The sequence below is a fragment of the Oryctolagus cuniculus genome, chromosome 21 (assembly GCF_051225735.1).
Source record: "Oryctolagus cuniculus isolate XC-2025 breed Fujian yellow rabbit chromosome 21, ASM5122573v1, whole genome shotgun sequence".
Lineage (NCBI taxonomy): Eukaryota > Metazoa > Chordata > Mammalia > Lagomorpha > Leporidae > Oryctolagus > Oryctolagus cuniculus.
Genome location: NC_142887.1, coordinates 49,550,312 through 49,567,788, shown reverse-complemented (window position 1 = coordinate 49,567,788; position 17,477 = coordinate 49,550,312). Strand labels below are relative to the sequence as shown.

Sequence of the window (17,477 nt, the reverse complement as noted above, 5' to 3'; positions counted from 1 at the left end):
ACTTGAACCATCACCCATATGGGATGCTGGTGCTACAGGCTGGGACTTTAACCCACTGCACCACAGTGCTGGCCCCTATTTTGTAATCTCTGATTTACAGTCTATAAAATAATTTAAATTTGTTAACAAATATATTTTTACAAATGTTCATATATGAAAAATTATTCAAGACCGCTTGAGATTAAGGTTGAAATTTACTATATTCTTTTATTTAGAAAATCTCTTAATTTGGAGATTTTTTAAAGGATCAATTCAAAATGTAACTCAAGGAAATCAGCAGAACTATTTGGTGATAGTCTTAATTGCTAATTCTGAAATAGATTAAAAGCATCTCCTTTTAATAGTTTTTTGTTTAATTGGTGACTCTGTCAGTTTTCTACCAACTCCAGTAAGCTCTCTTTTCTTCTCTATTTCTCTGTTAAAATTGCTTCAAATTATGAGATGATTCTGTGTGCTAGCTCATTTAAGGTTTTACTTATCCATTTTAGACAAAGACCAAAGAGATCAATTGTTTAAAAACACCTGAGTCTTTATTAATACGAGTTGTGGTTTGATTATATGCTCATTTTAAAGCATTTGAGGGACCACTTTTGAACAATGATCAAGTCTGGCCTATATTACATTAAGATGTTAAGGGATCCCCACCCCCTCGAGCCGCCATCGCAATGACGCTCCCTTAGACCTGCAGTCGGCGAGCCGCCGCGGGTTGAAGACACGGTGCTGGACCGCATCGGAGGAGCTCTAGACCAAATGGGTGGCCCGCCAGGATGCCAGTATCCTTAAGTGCTCAAGACCGGAGAGAGGAAACAAAACAGTCGGGAACCGGTGGGGGAGGGAGGGAATTAGCAGAAGGTGTCATGGCGGCCGCGCTCTGTGGTCACGTGTCCCGAAAGCCCGCCTTCGAACTTCCGGTCACGTGCCCTCAGAACCCTCGCAGCCAGCGATGGAGGCGAGACCCCCCAGTAACAGAGGCGGTGGCAACGGCTGCGGCCACTGGGTTTCCGCCTCTTCCCAGCAGCAGCTCTAAGAAGCGCAGCGGAACTCGACCTGACCCAACACAGCTACTTACTCTCTGCTCAGGGTTGTGGCTTCCACCTGCACCGTCTAACCATCATGGCAACTTCCTCTGAAGAAGTATTGCTGATTGTAAAGAAGGTGCGACAGAAGAAACAGGATGGAGCTCTGTACCTCATGGCAGAAAGAATTTCTTGGGCACCTGAAGGCAAAGATAGGTTTACAATCAGCCATATGTATGCGGACATTAAATGCCAGAAAATCAGTCCAGAAGGAAAAGCTAAAATTCAGCTTCAGCTGGTCCTGGGGACACAACAAGCTTCCATTTTTCCAATGAAAGCACAGCAGTGAAAGAGCGTGATGCAGTAAAGGACCTTCTTCAGCAGCTGCTGCCCAAATTTAAGAGGAAAGCAAATAAAGAACTGGAAGAGAAAAACAGAATGCTGCAAGAAGATCCTGTTTTGTTTCAGCTCTATAAAGACCTGGTTGTGAGTCAAGTGATCAGTGCTGAGGAATTCTGGGCCAATCGCTTAAATGTGAACACAACAGATAGTTCTTCCACATCCAACCATAAGCAGGACATTGGCATTTCTGCAGCATTTCTGGCTGATGTCCGGCCCCAAACAGATGGCTGTAATGGTTTGAGATACAGTTTAACTTCTGATATCATTGAGTCCATTTTTAGGACTTACCCAGCAGTAAAAATGAAATATGCAGAAAATGTTCCTCACAAAATGACAGAAAAGGAATTCTGGACGCGGTTTTTCCAGTCCCATTATTTTCATAGGGACAGGCTGAATACAGGGTCAAAGGATCTCTTTGCAGAATGTGCCAAAATAGATGAAAAAGGATTAAAAACAATGGTTTCATTAGGAGTAAAGAACCCACTACTGGATTTGACAGCTTTAGAGGATAAGCCATTAGATGAGGGCTATGGCATTTCCTCCGTGCCGTCTACTTCCAATTCTAAGTCCATAAAGGAGAATAGTAATGCTGCCATCATCAAGAGGTTCAACCATCACAGTGCCATGGTTCTGGCAGCAGGTCTCAGGAAACAAGAAGCACAAAATGGTGAGCCCAGCAGCATTGATGGAAATTCCGGAGATGCCGACTGCTTTCAGCCAGCAGTCAAAAGGGCAAAGTTACAAGAATCCATTGAATATGAAGACTTGGGAAAAAATAATTCTGTAAAAACAATTGCACTAAACCTTAAGAAGTCCGATAGGTATTATCATGGTCCAACTCCAATTCAGTCACTACAGTATGCAACAAGTCAGGACATTATTAATTCTTTTCAAAGTATTAGGCAAGAAATGGAAGCTTATACACCTAGGTTAACTCAGGTTCTCTCAAGTGGTGCTGCCAGTTGTACCATTACAGCATTGTCACCCGGAGGAGCACTTATGCAAGGAGGGACACAGCAAGCCATAAACCAGATGGTGCCAAATGATATTCAGTCTGAATTGAAACACTCGTATGTGGCTGTTGGAGAACTTCTGCGGCATTTCTGGTCCTGTTTTCCTGTTAATACACCATTCCTAGAAGAAAAGGTAATAAAAATGAAAAGTAATTTGGAACAATTCCAGGTTACAAAGCTCTGCCCATTCCAAGAAAAAATTCGGAGACAGTATTTAAGCACAGATTTGGTGAGCCACATAGAAGAGATGCTGCAGACAGCCTACAACAAGCTCCACACGTGGCAGTCTCGGCGTCTAATGAAGAAAACGTGAGGAGTCCATGGCTGTCACATGTGATGTGAGATAGAAGAGAAATGTGACCTGCAGTGTCTCTGGAAACCTGGCCTAGTAGACATGCAGATGACCACACAGAGTGACAAGAAACACCTGCACTCTGCCGACTCCCAGAGCTGATGCTATTGTACTTGCACATGGGGAGCTGACAAGAAGAAAGGGACTGATTCAACTAAATGCTGGGGAGGTAAATTAAGGCAGAACCAAAATGAGCTAGGTTGCTAATATATATATATGTATGTATGTGTGTGTACATATATATGTGTACATATATATATTTTAAAAGACTGTTCACTGCAGTTACTCAGGAACTGCTTTTGATTCACATTAAACTGCTTTCAGAAATTTAAAAATACTTTTTTAAAGGGTGCATTGATAAAATCTGAGGTTTTTTTTGGAAAAAAAAAAAAAAAAAAGGTGTTAAGGGGATCCTATTTCTACCAGACATTTTAAGCCTTCTTGGCATCTTTGCAGGCATTCAAAAATAAAGTTCCAAATTCTTTGGACTTTGATATTTCCAGTTGGGCCCCTGGAAATGTCAAAGGATATTTCTTTCATCTTGTAGAGACATCCACTAATTAGGCTAATTGGGTGATATTAAAGGTAGTGTCAAGATGTGAAATGGTACTAAATGTTATGATGATGTAAAATGCTATCAATACAAATGTCCAAATGCTACAAAAGTCCTATCATCTTGTTGTGTTGCTATCAGTCATGATGGTTATCTTCATGAAAAGGTCCTAGAGGCCTAAAAGAGATAAATGTTTTATAAAATCTTGCAGATGCTTTCGAAAATACTGTCTGGAGTAGGCAATCACCTCTTCTTTTTATTTAATGAGTTTATAAATTTAACCATTTACAATTTTACCTATTTAAAGTCTTTCATCATTCACATTTTGTACTAAAAATCAGATTTACTGCTCATGGAAATTGAAACATTGTGGGCTCTATGTTTAAAATGTGTCCTCTTCAAGGTTCTGAAAGACTTTTTGTACAGCAAACATTTGAAACCTTCCTTTTCAAACCAAACTAAGGGAGAGAGGGTCTTAATAATTACTTCAAAATGCATGACAATTTAGATAAGATGGTCTTAATGTTTGATCTTACCTAGAGGGACATACCTTTCCTTATGGGCATAATCTTATCTTTCTTTTTTTATTTTTATTTATTCTAAAGGTTTATTTTTATTTTATTTATCTGAAAGAATTACAAAGAGAGAGAGAGAAGTCTCCCATCTTCTGGTTCACTCTGCAAACAGCCACATGAGCAGAACTATTCCAAAGTCAGGAGCCAGGAGCTTCTTCCTGGTTCTCCCGCATGGATTCAGGGGCCCAAGGAATTGTGCCATCCTCTGCTGCTTTCCCAGGTGCATTAGCAGGGAGCTGGATCAAAAGTGAAGCATCTGGGACTTGAACTGGCATCCGTATGGTGAGCCAGCACTGCATGCTGGGGCTTTAACCTGCTGTGCCACAGTACCAGCCCTGAAAAACACTGTGATAACATGCCTGTGACTATAGATTTGTAGCTCTGGCCACCAAGGATTAGGGATGGGATTGAGCACCCCCTTGGCTGACCTTCCCAAAGGCTGCCTCTGTAGTCCACTTTAACAGAGACTAGGAGGAAGAGGAGTTATTTAGGCAGCCAATGTACAGGAGCAATGTAAGGATAGATGGCAGGCCAATTATAATGGCTGCCTTACATAGGAGTCTTCCACCAAGGAGACCCAACAAAGCCGATCTACCTCAAATGGCACTGATTGGCAATATGAGCAACCTGGGCATTGGGCAAGCAGCAGTCATGCTAGAAGATGGCTCCTGAAGGTGCCTGACAACTCTACCAAGAGCGACACTACTGGAAATGGAACTGCCCTGGAGGTTGAAGGACTCCTGGGTCAGAGCTGCAGACCCTGTTGGCCCTCCCTAAACTGAAAAAGCCCTTCACTCTTCCCAACTTCCAAAGTAACCAGCATGGTTGAAGGGATGACCTAGGATCAGTAACATTGCAGGCAGAGCTCTAAATTTCTTTTAGAGATGTCACCTATTAAAACTAATCTATTCAGGCCAGCTCTCCTCCCAGGCCAGCTAGGAAATGAGGGGCCCCAGGACCAGAAGCAGGCCAGACTAACTACCCCACAGCTCCTTGACTGCATGTACACACTAAACAAACAGGAGCACTCAGGCGTACATCTGTCTTCACATTAACTGGCAGGACTCTTTTGCTCTCCTATATCCCTCTTTGTTCTCCTCATTTTGGCCATCTTTCCCACCATGGGCAATGTTTCTAATTTCTCCTTTTATCCTCATAGTCATAATGCTTCCATTATTACCATGTATAATTAACATATTTCAAAAGTCTTTACAGGAGCATATGACTACTAAATCCCCAGCAATTATGCAGGAAAAACCCAAGACTGCTCTTCAATCAATCCAATCCAGAGTACAGATACTCACTCCATGTCAATGGTTCATATCAGCAAGAAGTAGCCAGAAAGAAACTGGCACCCCATGTCCTTATCTATACTCAGAGTTGGGACTGATGGAACAAGGACATAAGCCTCAGTCATTTCAGGTTCTTGTTACTCCTTCTGTTTTCTTTCTTTCCTTTTCTGTCTTCCTTCCTTCCTTCCTTCCTTCCTTCCTTCCTTCCTTCCTCCCTCCCTCCCTCCCTCCCTCCCTTCCTTCCTTCCATTCATTCATTCATTCATTTCAGATTCTTCTGTTTCCTTCCTTCCTTCCTTCCTTCCTTCCTTCCTTCCTTCCTTCCTTCCTTCCTTTGTCTCTTTCAAGATTTAATTTGAGTTACACAGAGAGAGAAAGAGAGGCAGAGAGAGAGAAAGAGGTCTTCCATTTGCTGCTTCACTCCTCAAATGTCTGCAATGGCCAGAGCTGAGCTGATCTGAAGCCAGGAGCCAGGATTTTCCTCTGGGTTTCCCCATGGGTATAGGGGCCCAAGGACCTGGGCCATCTTCTACTGCTTTCCCAGGCCATAGCAGAGAACTGGATCAGAAGTGGAGCAGCCAAGTCTCAAACCAGTGCCCATATGGGGTGCTGGCACTGCAGGCGGTGGCTTTACTCGCTATGCCACAGTGCCAGCCCCTATATTTTATAAGAAGGTATTTCAAAAGGTTCATGGACAATACACATCATCATTTCATTTTATAACCATGAAATTTTGAGTGCTTTTATATAAAGCATTGCTAAAGAACTAAAAATCATTAGGATTATAGAATGTATGTAAATTCCACAGAAGAGAAAAATCTACCCAACCTGGACCTCTGTATCTGTTCAAGCTGATGTATTAAGACTTTTAAATGGGTATAATGATTGAAAATGTTAGAGATTCCCAAAACAAATGTACCTATTTTTAGTCTATTTGATTGTAAGTAAAATATGCAACTTTTTTTTTTATTATTTTTAAAATAAAATTGAGGCCCAGCACTGTGAAAATAGTGGGTAAAGCCAATGACTATGGTGCTGGCATCCCATATGGCCACCAATTCAAGTCTCAGATGGTCGAAGTATTTGGGGTGCTGCACCTATGTGGGCAGCCCAGAAGGAGCTCCTGGCTTCTGGATTTGGATCAGCGCAGCCCTGGCCATTGTGGCCATTTGGGATGTGAACCAACAAATGGAACCAACATCTCTCTCTTTCTCTCTCTATCTCTCTCTCCCTCTCTTTCTCTATATTTCTCTATATCTCTATCTCTATAGCTATCTCTATAATTCTTTCAAATAAATTTTAAAAATCTCTATCAAAATGGGTTTAAATATTTTCAACTATTTCCTACAATACAGAACAATAAAGGACCTTTGAAGAAACATTAAAGAATTCATTTTAACATTGGATAAAATCACCTATTTTATAAAAGACTTATTTGTGTATTTGAAAGTCAAAGTTACGGAGAAGAGAGAAAGACAGATCTTCCATCATCTGGTTCATTCCCCAAATGGCTACAAAGACAGGGGTTGGGTTATGTCAAAGCCAGGAACTTCGTCCATGCCTGCCACATGGTGAAGGAGCCCAAGCACTTGGCCAATTCTCTGATGTTTCCTCAGGCCATCATCAAGGAGCTGTAGCAGAAGTGTAGCAGTCAGAACTTGAACTGGCACCCATATAGGATTTCATTCTCACAAATGGTGGCTTAAATGCTAGTCCCTCCTTATATTCTTTATAAAATTACTTTTAAAAGTCTCCTTCTAAATAAACAAAAGATATCTCTATTATTTACCAAGGTTATTGTGCAATTTATTAATTGTCTCTATTTACACGTCAAGCTAACACCAGGATTTGTTAGAAGACCCAAATGGGGGCAGTGCTATGGTGCAGTGGGTTAAAGCCCTAGCCTGCAGCACCAGCATCCTTTATGGGCACCAGTTCAAGTCTTGCCTGCTCCTTTTCTGATCCAGCTCTCTGCTATGGCCTGGGAAAGCAGTGGAAGATGGCCCAGGTCCTTGGGCCCCTAACCTACATGGGACGCCTGGAAGAAGCTCCTGGCTCCTGGCTTGGATCAGTTCAGCTCTGGCCATTGCAGTCATTGGGGAGAGAACCAGTGGAATGGAAGACATCTCTTTCTCTCTCACTCTCGCTCTCGCTCTTGCTCTCACTCTGGCTCTGGCTCTCTCTGTAACTCTGTCTTTCAAGTAAATAAAACATATCTTTAAAAAAAGAAACTTAAATGAGTCCTACCCCTTGGGCATAAACTCAGCTAAATCTACAGTGTCTGTCATCTGTCCATAGTAAAACTCAAGTCTGGTACATATCTCTCTTCAGCTAGACATTACTGTGTCCTTCCTTTAAGAATCAAGAACAGGGGCCAGCATTTGGTGCAGATTAAGCAGCTGCTCACACTGCTGGCATCCCAGATGAACTCAGGTTCCAGTCCCAGTTCTGATCCAGTTCACTACTAATGTGTGTAGGAAAGCAGCAGAACATTACTGAAATACTTTGGCACTTCCCACTTTTATGGAAGAACCGTTGGAGTTCCATGTTCCTGGTTTTGGCATGGCGCAGTCCCAGCAATGGAGTCATTTGGGGAGTGAACCAGCAGGTGGAAGATCTCTCTCTCTCTCATAAATAAATATTTTAATAGAGTCCAGAACAGACTATAAATGTGCTACTACTCTACATTTGTCACTATGATGTGCTGAATAAAAAATAATTAATGTGTATTATCATGTACTTATTTGGATGATTGATTACTGGTAATTAGTATTTAGTTTTAAAGAAAAAATTTCAAGTGACAGTATTCATCAATAGGAAAAAGTTGAAACAAAACACTCTCTATTTTTTTTTTCCTACAGGCAGAGTGGATAGTGAGAGAGAGACAGAGAGAGAAAGGTCTTCCTTTTCCATTGGTTCAAACCCCAATGGCCGCTGCACCTGCAATCGGGACAGAATCTGGCACTCCATCCAGGACTACAACCTGGTGTGCCAGCGCCGCAGGTGGAGGATTAGCCTATTGAGCCACGGCACCAGCCAAAGCACTTTCTTAATCTCACAAAGTCATGTGGCTAGGGGAAGGCATATCTGATTTTTTCTAATCAGCCTTCCTAAAATTTACAAATCTTTTTCTGGCAACAGTGAATTTGGCTCATCATAGAAAGTTCTTTGAAGGCTCTTATTAAACTTCTTCCTCTTTGAAAAAGTCAATTTTACTGCATGCTACTGCAAGAGGTAAATTTTTGATTTATAGGAAATTTGAAAACCAATTATGCTTAGTCTCTAATTTCTGATTTACTTATAGAACAGAAATTACACAGATAAATGTCACTTTGTCTAATTTTTAAAAATATTTACTTATTTATTTGACAAGCAGTCATAGATAGACAAGGGGAAAGACCAAGAGAGAGGTCTTCCATTTGCTAGTTCACTCCCCAAATGGACACAATGACCAGAGCTGGACCAACTCAAAGCCAGGAACCATGAGCTTCACACATGGGTACGGGGGTCCAAGCACTTGGGCCACCATCCACTGCTTTCCCAGGTCATTAGCACAAAGCTGGATTGGAAGTGGAGCAGCTGAGACATGAACCAGCACCTGTATGGGATACCAGTGCCACAGGCAGAGGCTTAATGATTATGGCACAGCACCAGCCCCCGCTTTATCTAAATTTATGGTAAACCCATGAGTTGCACCACAATGCTATTTTCTTTTCCTTCCTTCCTTCCTTCCTTCCTTCCTTCCTTCCTTCCTTCCTTCCTTCCTTCCTTCCTTCCTTTCTTTCTCTCTTCCTTCCTTTCTTTCTCCCTTCCTTCCTTTCTTTCTTTCTTTCTCTCTTCCTTCCTTTCTCCCTTCCTTCCTTCCTTTCTTTCTTCCTTTGTTCCTTATTTTTCTGTGTCATGAAGCTTGCACATTGCATCCAAGGACATGGACCAGGGATAGAGGCTTATGATTACTCTGTGCAAGAACTCTCCTCTTGGGGGTCAAAGCATCTGACAAGGAAGCTCTCCTAGATTAAATCCTCAAGCGCCTCTCTCAATAACAAGCCAGAGAAGGTGTGCTAACTGGAGAGCATCTTTGGTTTAATTAACTCTGGGAGGCCTGAGTGTTGCTGGGGTCCTCATTGGGCTATAATAATGGGCCATGAATCATTTGAATGTGACTATTCACCACTAGAGGGCTCTGTAGGGTCAATTACATTTTCCCAATCATTGACACCTGATTCCCCACTGTTGTCTCCAGCTGCTCTGCTGGGGAAGAAAATCTGCTTCACTTACAGAATACTTAAGTCCAGCACTGGAAGAAGGATAATTGAAAGAGCTCACAGCTGAGATAAAGGCATAAAGAACTTGCTTCCATGTGAGAATGACTAAGAATACTGTCTTGGTTGGGTTGGGTAAAAGTCATCATGAAGAGGATCAGGGACCTCTGCATCTCCAAGTGTATTTCTACCTCCCAGCTGTGAACCCAGAATAGGGTATCCATTAAACAATGATTCCATACTTCCATGTGGTGCTTCTCTGCTTAACATTGCCTGCTGAATTCTTGTTCCCATATATTTTTACCCAGCATGATTAATTTTCTCACTTCTGCCTGACAATACTCAACAATTTACACACTGTGCTCTACATTTGCACACACTGCCAGCACTTTCACTTGATGTGCATTATAAACCTGATAAATTGCTCTAATGATTTTTATTATTCCATCATTGTAAAAAATCCCAGTATCATGTTCTTTAATAAGTTTGGCATAATACTGAAAGTTGGATGTTTGCCATTGAAGACACTGTATTTTGGCTCACTGGTATTACCTAGATTAGGAGTAGTGATATCCTCTGGTTATACCTTCAATTTGAACTAAATTCTAAAACATAAATAAAATTGCTGATAATGGAGATGAAGTTAAAGAGGTAGAAGACAAAATTGGGCACTCTGATGGTGTGAGTGAGCTGTTTATGGTGATCTGTTTCTTATATAAAACCTGCTGCTGTGGGTTTGCCAAGTTATGTACCACTCAATAACCTTCTTCATGTATCTTTAAGAATTCTGTCCCAAATCTCGTCCCTTAATTTCACTTTCACAGTTACAGAAAATGAAATTTTGAACAAAGCTGCTGATTATGGATTTCAATTATTTGCAGAAAGTCTGTCTTGCTAATGCATGAGTCAGTGATGCTAAAAGATTCCTCTTATCTCTCCCAGCAAGAATCTTTCATTGCCCACACTGCTGCTTGTGCTGTAGAAACTTAGAGCACTGAAGGTGTATCCAAAATCGAGGCTGTCATGATGAAATTATTGTAATATGCATTTTAAATAATCACCATATTTTTGTGTTGCTATTGACTAACTCACAGTATCATGTTATCCTTTGTTCAGCTGAGCTATACTGCAATCTTCTTTATGGACATGATCATCACTTTTTATCCAGAGATTAGCATTCATTACATATCTCATCTGAGTTAGGCCACTCTCAAGGAATGAGGTTGTGTTGGTAAATAATTTAGTTATACTGTGTGTCCTGTGGATTGTAAAATTTAAAAGAGATAATTTATCATAACCATCTCAAAGGTCCTTTGGTACATCTTTCTGAATCACTTAGAGATGAGAACTCCTTTGAAAGAAGAAATGAAGAGCTGACACATGGAGCCACTGCCTGTAATGCCAGCATCTCATGTGAGCACTGGTTTGAGTCCCAGCTGCTCCATTATGAGCCATCTCCCTGTTACTGCATCTATTTGGGGAATGAACCAGCAGATGAAGATCTCTGTCTCCACTGCAACCTTCTCTCTCTGTATCTCTGCCTTTCAAACAAATACTATAAATCTTATTTTAAAAGAGTTTAGGGTCCAGCACTGTGGTGTAGTGGGCTAAGCCTCTGCCTGTGGTGCCAGTTTGAGTTCCAGCTGTTCTTCTTCCAATCCAGCTCTCTGCTTTGGCCTGGAAAAGCAGTCAAAGATGGCCCAAATGCTTGGGCTCCTGCACCCATGTGGGAGAGAAGAGTGAAGCTCCAGGCTTCTGGCCCCTGGCTTCAGATCAACCCAACTCAGTTTGTTGTGTCTACTGAGAAGTAAACCAGTGGATAGAAGATTTTTCTTTCTGTCTCTCCCTTTGTCTGTAACTACCTCTCAAATAAAACAATAAATTTTTTTTAATTAAAAACAGAGTTTAGCCTCACATTTGGAACTTCTAGTAATTTTGATGGGTTGAGAGGAAATTTGTAAAGTCTATGATACAACTGAGAGCCTTCCGAGTCCTAGCATGTAAGAAGAGAATAGCGAGCAGACAGCTGGTAGACAAGACCTAACAGGGTACAACCCATACATAGCATTGTCTTTCTGAAGACCACAGTAAGTCCTATGGTCCCTGTTCAAAGGTCATGGGAAACCATCCACACAGTTGAAAGAGGAGTGTGACTTGATGAGATTTTGGTTTGTAAAATGACCTTAGTATTAAAGAACATCTCCAGAGCAAACATTGAAGAGTACTGCTGGATGGTAAATCTTCATTAATAGTAACAAGACTTGATGAAAGAAATGGCACCTTTAAGGGAAATGTAATTCAGGGAAGGAAGATAAGAATTAGTGAATCTTTTCTCCTAAGATGGTACTTACACCAACTGTAGATATTGGGGCCCTAATTTGGTGTGTTGAAGAGGATTCCTCTAGGATCTGGAATAACTTGAGCATCAGAACACATAATTTCAGACTATAATACCTTTAACAAGATAAGAATCTATGAACTCATAATGATATAAAACATAATGACACACTAACTAGCACAGAAGAGTGAGCCCTTAGCTTTGATGCTAGATCAAAATATAAATGGAGAAACAATATTGGGAATTAAAACACCAGCATTTCATATAGCATTGATGATTAAAAATACTATTAAAGGTAGTGGATGAAAATTTGATAGGAAGTAGGATACTGGCATAATATTGGAATAATTTTTAATAAAAGTCCACACATTCCAAAAAGGAATAAAAATGTGTATATAGCACAGCATATACGAATGCTGTGGTGCAGCAAGTTTTGCCACTGCCTGCCACACCAGCATTCCACATCAGAGTGCTGTGGTGCTGCCTCAAGTACCAGCTTCCCTGCTTTTGATCAAGCACAATGTGAATGCACCTGGGAAGGTTTCAGAACATGGCCCAAGTGCTTGGGCCCTGCCACCCATGTGGAAGACCGGGAAATAGTCATTCATCCTAGCTTCAGCTTGACAAAGAACTTAACATTGCAACTCTTTGGAAATGAACCAGCAGAGACACAGAGAGAGAGAGAGATCCAGCTCTCTGCTATGGCCTGGGAAAGCAGTAGAAGATGGCCCAAGTGCTTGGACCTCTGCACCTGCATGGGAGACCCAGAAGAAGCTCTTGGTTCCTGGCTGTGGATTGATGCAGCTCTGGCTGTTGCAGCCAATTGGGGAGTTAACCAGTAGACGGGAGACCTGTCTCTCTCTCTCACTGCCTCTCTTTCTCTCAAATAAATAAATAAATCCTTTTAAAAGATATAGATGTAGACATAGATATAGGTACCGATCACTCATTGTAATTCTGCATTCAAAATGGATAAATAAATACTTAAAAGGTTGCATGTGAATCAATCTGGAAGAAATTCACTAAGTACCAAGTTGATAGCATCCATCATAGCACAGATGGGAGACTTAGCAGAGCCCAGCATCGACCCATGGTGCTTCTGATGAGAATACAGGGCCCACATTTTCTCAGAAAGGAACACTGGAGCGACCCAGCTTGAGTCATCTCTGCTCTTGATATCTATTAAGAGTTTTCATATTAGAATTTCATATTAGAATTCCAGAAAAATAACATGGAATCACAGTGGGAGAAACGATATTTTAACATGGTTGGAAAAAGATGTGATAGTTCTGTGGATTGGGTTGTGTTGGATTAATGTTGGTTTCTTAAATTGGGGTTCATATGCTATTTATCAGGGGACCACCCTATAGTTAGCAGAAACATCTTGGGTCAGGGGCAAAAGTGCTAAAAGGATACTAACTGGGCATTCTCAATGAATGGGACTCACTCACGGTATTTCTGTAAGTTTGAAATAATTTCAAAATTAACTACTCTTAAAATGACCAAATTGTAAGATGACAATACCCACATCCTGTTAGTAAAACAGGGACAGCATCAAATACTATAAAGGCTAAACCTTACCCAATTCCCATTAGGCCAACGTTATAAAACTGGACCCCCTCTAAGCATCTACATGCCTGTATGGAGACTGCAGAAATAATACAATAATATTCACAATGTGTTTCCTGTTCTGAACACATTTGTGATAGTTTTGAAACACCTTGATCTTTTTATTTTAAAGATTTTGATAACTCTCTTGATCTTTAAAAATAATTATTTTATTTTTGTACTGAAAAGAAAATATGTGGATATGTCTCAAATCTGTTGGTTCACTCCCCAACATTATGCCACAGCTGGGGCAGGACCAAGCCCAAACCAGCAACCTGAAACACAATCTGGGTCTCTACAAGGGTGGCACAGACTCAACTCCTTTAACCCTCATCACTGTCTCAGAATGCACACCAACATGAAGCTGGAATCAGAAGCAGAGCTGGGACTTTTCCCAGGCTCTCTAACATGGGATGCAGGCATCCCAAACAGTGGTCACACCACTATGTCAAATGGCCACTCCTTCATTTTTAATTTAGTTTTTATTTGGGAATCAGAGAGACTGAGAAAGACAAGCAGCAGAAATCACTCATCTGTTGGCTTACTGCACAATGCCCACCACATCAGGACTGAATTAGATGAAAGACAGGAGCCAGGAGCTTCATCCAGGTCTTCCATATGGTTGACAGAAATGGTTGGGCCATTATTCACTGCCTTCTCCACAGACTAGCAAAAATCTAGAATGGAAGAGGAGTTGCCAGGACTCAAAGCTGCACTCCAGTATGAGATGCCAATGTCAGAAGAGCAGCTTGACCTATTGAATCACATGCTAGTCCCTGCATCAATTCAAACCAGTGCACTCACCCTACCCTGTATATATTCAAAGAATGCAAAGCTGGACATCCTCTCCCTTTCCTTATTATTATATTAGCTCCTCAGCAGACCAATTGTTCAGTTTAAACTGAGAGAACAGAGCAGCTCTGATTAGTACAGTGATATGCTTTTTGGGTTTTGGACACTTTTTTTAAGATTTATTTATTTATTTGAAAGTCAGAGTTACACAGAGAGAGGAGAGATGAGAGAGAAAGAGTTCTTCCATCCACTGGTTGACTCCTCAAATGGCTGCAATGGCCAGCGCTGTACCAATCTGAAGCCAGGATCCAGGAGCTTCTTCTGGGTCTCCCACACAGGTGCAGGGGCCCAAGGACTTGGGCCATCTTCTTACTCCCATAGCAGGCCATAGTAGAGAGCTGATTTCTATGCCACTGGTCCAGACCCTGGACACTGTTTTGAAGGTTGAGTAACTGATTTTGGCAATGACAGAAAGTTTCTTTTACAATGACTTTGATGGGGCTGGTGCTGTAGCATAACAGTTAAAGCTGCTGCCTTGAGTGCCAGCATCCCATAAGGGTGCTGGTTTAAGTGTCAGCTGCCCCACTTCCAATCCAGCTCTCTGCTATGGCCTGGGAAAGCAGTAGAGGATGGCCCAAGTCCTTGGGCCCCTGCACCCACTTGGGAGACTCAGAAGAAGCTCCTGGCTCCTGGATTTGGATCAGCACAGTTGCAGCCATTGCAGCCATCTAGGGAGTGAACCAACCAATGGAAGCCGTCTCCCCCTCTCTCTCTGCTGCTGCCTCTCTAACTCTGCCTTTCAAGTAAATAACTAAATCTTTTTAAAAAAGTGAAAGAAAAAGAAATAATAAAATGACCTTGCTTCCCACAGCTAAAGTATTTTACGTTATCAGGATGTTTAAGGGCAGCAGCCAGTATATTAGTTTTGTAAGTCTCAGTCTGTACTGTTTCTGCCATCGTAGTTTCAGGTTTTGGAGACAACAGCTTTTAAAATATTTTTAATCCTGATTTGCATTTTCATAAGCCATTTGTTTTAGTAATATTTTGCCACTTCCTGATTATCTACCTGATGTCCAATAGCTTTTTCTAGCCTATCCACAAAGGACATATTGCCCTCAGTCAGCCCCTGATGGACTAAAGAAAAAGAAGTGGACAGGGCTTTAACATCAAGAATCTTTTTCCATACTTTTAATGAATGTTAGAAATTTTTACATAAGCCTTCGTCCAAGAATAAGCAACTTGTTGACCAAGATCTGAATACACTCCCTCTCTCAGCAACTGCTCAAAATTGGTAGGGACATTGTTACTTAGTTAATCTATGGCTTGTACAGAAGCCCAGTCTCTATTCCTGAGCCCAAACAGTGTACTGGGCTGGAGTAACCAAGATTTTAATTACAGTTTTCCAGTTCCATGGCACCATCTCACACCCTTCTCCAATTCCCTCCAGTATGCCCACTGTACCAGAACTCTGTATCTTGTACTCCGTTAAGCCCTTTTTTAGCCCTCTGTAAACATTATAAGGAAGATGTTCATGCCAGGGAGCTGCATTTTTGGGTCAAGCTACAGGACAAACAGTTAACACTGGTGATTCCCCTTGCTCCTTGGCTTGCAGAAGCATACCTAGTACCGCTGACACACCTGAAGGGGACTCAGATATCACCACCAAAACAGCAGGTGCTGAGAGTGCAGAGGTCTCTGTGAGGCAGTGGGGACAAGCCCATTGACCGACCTTCCTGGCCGGGGACAGAGGCCAAGGGAATTGTAACCTTACTAATGGCATCCCAACAGAGATATCACACGTGCAAAAACAGAATAGGAGCTCAAGGCTCCTGATGTTATTTTTGACCAACTTTCTCTCAATCAGTTACTGTTTTTTTAGATTTATTTATTTATTTCAAAGTTAGAGTAACACAGAGAGAGGAGAGGTGAGAAAGAGAAAAAGGTCTTCCATCCACTGGTTGACTCCTCAAATGGCTGCAATGGCCAGTGCTGTACCAATCTGAAGCCAGGAGCTAGGAACTTCTTCCTTGTCTCCCACATGGGTGCAGGGGCCCAAGGACTTGGGCAATCTTCTTACTGCCATAGCAGGCCATAGCAGAGAGCTGGATCAGAAGTGGAGCAACCAGGACTTCAACCAGTGCCCACCACTGTAGGTGGTGGGTTTTACCCATTAGACCACAGTGCTGACCCAACAATCAGTAATTTTTAAAGTGCCTTCATCAGGGTTCCAAGGATAGCAACTATTAATTTTTTACAGCAAGCATCCAATTACTTTTTGGTAAAGAGTGTCCCTCTTCGGGCCAGCACCGTGGCTCATTTGGCTAATCCTCTGCCTGCAGCAGTGGCATCGAATATGAGTACCAGGAGCTAGTCCCGGTTGCTCCTCTTCCAGTCCAGCTTTCTGCTGTGGCCAGGGAAGGCAGTGGAGGATGGCCCAAGTGCTTGGGCCCCTGCACCCACATGGGAGACCAGGAGGAAGCACCTGGCTCTTGGCTATGGATCGGTGCAGTGCCAGCCATAGCGGCCATCTGGGGAGTGAACCAATGGATGGAAGACATTTCTCTCTCTCTCACTGTCTATAACTCTACCTGTGAAATTAAAAAAAAAGTGTCCCTCTTTCTAAAGGAGATAAAGCAGCCCAACTTTATGTTTCCATTACACCGGGTATGGAATTCCCCATCTTTATGACTCACCAGGATCTTGAAGAGATGAGTGTGCAAGTGAAAGGAGAGACAGGAGAGACAGGACATGGAAACAGTTCCTCTGCAAAGTGCTGCCAAACTAACCCGGGGTGTTTTCTTTATTGATAATGATTACAACAGCGTATTGTACAGCTCATGCATGTGCTCATCTAACTCCAAGGTTTCTCTGGAACATGTTTAGCAAGACATATTAGATAAACAAGTCTAGGGCAGCTGCTGCATGTCTTTGGGAAGCCAACATTCCCACAAGGCTCAGTGCTCTTCTTCTTAGTGGACCATAAACTATACTTAGTCCCTGCAGCTACACGCTGTGTAGTAGGAAGAAAATGTCTTTGCTTTGGCAGAAATCTTATTCTCCACAGTCACATTTGACCATCTTTACAAACCTTCCTATGAGCAACCAGGTTGACCAGATCTGAGTCCACTCTGTGTGTGAATGAACGTGACTTTGCTTTATATCTAAATACTGTTCTTCTATTTTGGATTACATATGTGTTTTTTTAACTTTTATTTAATGAATATAAATTTCCAAAGTACAGCTTATGGATTACAATGGCTTCCCCCCCATAATG

The 17,477-nt window shown here is 41.9% G+C and overlaps 1 pseudogene; it reads left to right on the top strand.

Moving 5' to 3' along the window:
• The first annotated feature begins 623 nt into the window (after positions 1 to 623).
• Positions 624 to 3,097, top strand: LOC149119997 (general transcription factor IIH subunit 1 pseudogene; annotated as a pseudogene).
• Positions 3,098 to 17,477: the final 14,380 nt, after the last annotated feature.